General features: G+C 49.2%; 1 protein-coding gene across 7 annotated transcripts in view; it reads left to right on the top strand.

The window, feature by feature from the left end:
* The first annotated feature begins 3,601 nt into the window (after nt 1–3,601).
* LKAAEAR1 (LKAAEAR motif containing 1) overlaps nt 3,602–4,486 on the top strand; it is a 21,064-nt gene continuing 20,179 nt past the window's right edge. For 3 of the 7 annotated variants that reach the window (XM_087888995.1, XM_087888993.1, XM_087888999.1), the window contains exon 1: nt 3,631–3,716. The gene's annotated coding sequence lies outside the window, so the exon portion shown is untranslated. Of the gene's footprint in view, nt 3,717–4,486 lie in introns of all 7 variants that reach the window. The other 4 variants (XM_087888994.1, XM_087888997.1, XM_060684325.2 and 1 more) reach the window with 3 other exon arrangements.

Genomic DNA, 4,486 nt, shown 5'->3' with positions numbered 1-4,486 from the left:
GAGTGTCTGACGCGCGAATGCGCAGAAGGCAGAGGAGAGGAGAGCAGTGGAAATCTATGGGCCGGTCCTTGGTATAGAATAAAATAAATAAAATGTTTAAATAAAATAAATTTCTTGGAGCCAGTTTGGACTCGTGATGAAGGTATCAGGCTAGAAACTGTTGTGGCTCCGTTGCCTGAGCCTGGGCTATCAACAGATGCAGACTCTGAGAGTGAGGGAGAGCAGTTGGCAAGGCCTCCCTCTCCAGGACCCTCCTCTCTGGCAATGCCTCTGGAGGACACCGAAGGCCAAAAGATAGGCCCAGAGCCAAGCACGTCCCCGCAGCCACAGGTGGACAGCGATGAAGGAGATAAGTGCTGGCTGGACCCTCGGCAGAGGCGCAGGGAGAAGCGTGCGCAGCAGAGGGGAAGGCGTGCCAGAGATTAGCTGAGTCACTGGACCACACCCCACAGGGTATAAATGTGGGTGTGGTGGCCGGTTCAGTTTGTGACGAGCAAAAACTAGAAATAATCCATGATCTCTGCATTACTGGACTTCTGCCTGCCTTGTCGGACTGCATTTGGACTAATCCTTGTATTGTTGAAACTCTGCCTGCTTTATCGGAATGCTGGCAGTCTAATCTTTGTTTTGTGCGAGTAAAGTCTGAATTGGCAGCTAGCCACTGGGTTGCTGCCAGCTTTATCTTCAAAGACTTTGTCGTGTGGCTTATTAACTCCGGGCCGTCCGTGGGGGTGCGTGTGTGGGATGGAGACAGAACAGAAACCAGGAGACGATGAGTTCTAGTCCTGCCTTAGTCATGAAAGCCAGCTGGGTGATTTTGGCCCAATCACCAGGAGATCACGAGTTCTAGTCCTGCCTTAAGCATGAAAACCGGCTGGATGACTTTGGGCCAATCACCAGGAGATGATGAGTTCTAGTCCCACCTTAGGCACGAAAGCTGGCTGGGTGACTTTGAACCAGACATTCTCTCTCAGCCCAACCCGCCTCACAGGATTGTTGTTTGGGGGAAACAGGAGGAGGAAGGTGCATTAGATACTGTATGTTCATCACCTTGGCTCATTTATAGGCCAGATTTTTTTTTTTTAATCTACCCTAATTTAAACATTCTATTCAGCTTCTTGGTTATTTTTCTTCCTTTAAGGTTTTTACAAACTTCTACTGTTTCAATACCATGGAGCAAAGGGATTCGTGGACAGAAGACGATTGAGGTAGTCCTCGATTTACAACCCTAATTCAAGGTCGTAAAAAAACGAAGTTAGGACAACGGATACACTCCCTTGGGGGCGCTCTGCATAAGCCCCTAGGCCAGCTGCCAAACAGCCAACAATTTATTCTGGCGCCTCTTTATTAATGATGTTAGAGATGGAAAATTGGAATTTAAAACTCCAGTTTAATTTGAGAGTGGGGGATGTGCGAAGGTTGTGCTAACGGCCTCATTAAAGCTAACGGTGGGAAACCCGTGAATGCAGAGATGATTCATGCCATGTGAAGCCTCCAGTTTCATGTCTGCCTCGTCTGCAAAATTTCCCCCATATTTAGACATTTCTCCAGGAATCTTGCTAATCAGCCCAATCATCTGTCTTGAACTCTTTCGCTGCTAAAACCGGTAAATGAACCGAGTCCATCATTGTCAATATTTGGGATAAATCATCTCGACTTGTTTTGCTGACTTTTACGGTGGCATTAACAAAGCCATCTGCGGAAATGATAGCAGTCTTCCAGTATTTGAGGGGCTGCCACAAAGAAGAGGGGGTCGACTTATTCTCCAAAGCACCTGAGGGCAGGACAAGAAGCAACAGATGGAAACTAATCAAGGAGAGAAGCAACTTAGAACTTAGGAGACACTTCCTGACAGTGAGAACAATTAACCAGTCATGGCCTTCAGAAGTTATGGGTGCTGGAGAGAAGGGAGGGAGGGGATGAAAAGTAAGGAAAGGAGCAAGGGAGTGGGAGGGGAGAAGGAGTATGGAAAGAAAGAAAGAAAAAGAAATGAGGGAGAGAGGGAAGAATGGAAAAGGAATAAGGAACAATGGGTGGAGGAAAGAAGGAAGGGAAGGGAAGGAAGGAAGGAGGGAGGGAAAGAGGGAGAGGGAGGGAGGGAAGGAAGGAAGAAGGGAGGGAGGGAGGGAGGGAGGGAGGAGAGGAGTGGAAAAGGAATGAAAAGAGCAAGAGAAGGAGGAAAGAAGGAAGGGAAGGGAGGAGGGAGAGGGGGAAGGTAGGGAGGAAGGAAGGAGAGGAGTGGAAAAGGAATGAAAAGAACAAGAGAAGGAGAAAAGGAAGTGAGGAGGGAGAGGGAGGGAGGGAAGAAAGAAGGGAGGGAGGGAGGGAGGAGAGGAGTGGAAAAGGAATGAAAAGAACAAGAGAAGGAGGAAAGAAGGAAGGGAAGGGAGAAGGGAGAGGGGGAAGGTAGGGAGGAAGGAAGGAAGGAGAGAAGTGGAAAAGGAAGGAAATGAACAAGAGAAGGAGGAAAGAAGGAAGGAAAGAGAGGAGAGGGAGGGAGGGAGGAAGGAAGGAGAGGAGTGGAAAAGGAAGGAAAAGAGCAAGAGAAGGAGGAAAGAAGGAAGGGAAGGGAGATGGGAGAGAGGGAGAGGGAGGGAGGAAGGAAGGAGAGGAGTGGAAAAGGAATGAAAAGAGCAAGAGAAGGAGAAAAGGAAGAGAGGAGGGAGAGGGAGGGAGGGAAGGAAGAAGGGAGGGAGGAAGAGGAGTGGAAAAGGAATGAAAAGAGCAAGAGAAGGAGGAAAGAAGGGAGGGAGGAAGGAAGGAGAGGAGTGGAAAAGGAATGAAAGGAGCAAGAGAGGGAGGAAAGAATGAAAGAAGGGAGGAAAGAAGGGAGGAAGGAAGGAAGTTAGTTAGTTTCCAATTTCCTTTGCACCAAATATAACACACAATTAACAAAATGCTCTCTTGTGGCCAAGGAGCTTTTTGCACAGAGTCCTGATCTCCTCGTGTTCCTGCTGCCCGCTCTTCCATCATCACCCACAGACTGTTTTGCCAACACGCTCTGCCTCGTCCTGGCATCGAGCGCCTTCTGCTTCTCCCTTCCTCGATTCCCTCCCACGCAAACCCATCGATGCAGCCTTTTCCCCGAAATGTCACCGGGGCGGTGTGTGCAAGCAACAGGAGATAATCATGCCTACACCACAAACAGTTGCAAACCCCAGAACCCCATGGAAACGGTGTTTGTTGGCACATTTGAAAAAAAACCAACCGGGAACGCCAAATTTTTATTCGGCTGCTTCTTCCCCGCGATGGGGTTTTTATTGCAGCCTGTGTGTGTGTGTGTGTGTGTGTGTGTGTGTGTGTGTGTGTGAGAGAGAGAGAGAGAGAGAGAGAGAGAGAGAGAGAGAGAGAGAGTGAGAGAGAGAGAGAGAGAGTTTGTTTCAATACAGCAAGCGAAATCTGAATTATTGCTCAGCCGTTCAGGGACTTTGGGCATCGTCCCCTTGGAAGGCCGAAGGGCGTTCAAATAATAAAGATGCACCCAATTGGGGGGTGCTGGCACCTCTTGTTTCCCTAGAGGCTGGCAGCTCTCTGGTCAGTGGGTGGGCTGGCAGCTGAGGAAAGAGGGGAGGGCTTTTCCTCCCCCCCCTCCCCATTGTCTGGGTTGCTTGGCAACTGCGTTCCCATGGAGATATTTGTACACTCAAATATAAAACCTGGGGACCAAGGGACAAAACATTTGACCCTTCAGAAAGGCAGAAAGGGGCTGGAAACAGGTGAGACTGAGCCCTCTGAGGGGTGGGACGGGAGCAGGGAGGTGGGTGAAAAGAAAGGGAGGGAGCCGAGGCCCTCCCTCTGGCCCAGGTAGAACACCTGGAGCCTTCCAGATGTTGCGGAACTACAGACGGTCCCCAGCATTCCCCAGCCTGTTGGGGCTGTTGGGAGCTGTAATTCACAACATCCGCTATGGATTTGCGATCCGAGCTGTCTCGTGCAACTGCTCCTTTCACCTGGAATTTCTTTCGGCCCACCGTCTTTTCCCAAACTAAGGGTGAAAAGAAATTCCAAATGGCAAAATATCCTACTTGATAAATAAGAGCTTGTTTGGTCTGGGCTACAAGGAGTTTTCCTTTCTTCCTTCCTTCCTTTCCCTCTCTTCCTTCCTTTGCTCCTTCCTCTCACCTTTCCTTCCCTCTCCTCTCCTCCTTTCCTTCCTCCCTCCCTCCCGTTTTATCCTTTCTTCCTTCCTTCTTCCTTTTTTCCTCCTTCCCTCCCTCCCTTTATCCTTCCTTCTTTCTTTCTTTCCCTCCCTCCCTTTTTACTCTTCCTCCCTCCCTCCCTTCCTTTTTTACTCTTCTTCCCTCTGTCCCTTCCTTCTTCCCTCCCGATTTATCATTTCTTCTTTCTTCCTTTTCTGTCCTTCCTTTTTTCCTCCTGCCCTCCCTCATCTTTCCTTTTTCCTCATTTTATCTTTTCTTGCTTCCTTTTTTCTTCCTTTCTTCCTCCTTCCCTCCTTCCCTCCCTCCCTCCCTTTTTATCCTTCCTT

This window comes from Pantherophis guttatus, chromosome 3, assembly GCF_059756535.1.
Source record: "Pantherophis guttatus breed Tessera chromosome 3, ASM5975653v1, whole genome shotgun sequence".
NCBI classification, from domain to species: domain Eukaryota; kingdom Metazoa; phylum Chordata; class Lepidosauria; order Squamata; family Colubridae; genus Pantherophis; species Pantherophis guttatus.
The sequence above is the reverse complement of the archived record's forward strand: the minus strand, read 5'-3'. Positions and strand labels throughout refer to the sequence as shown.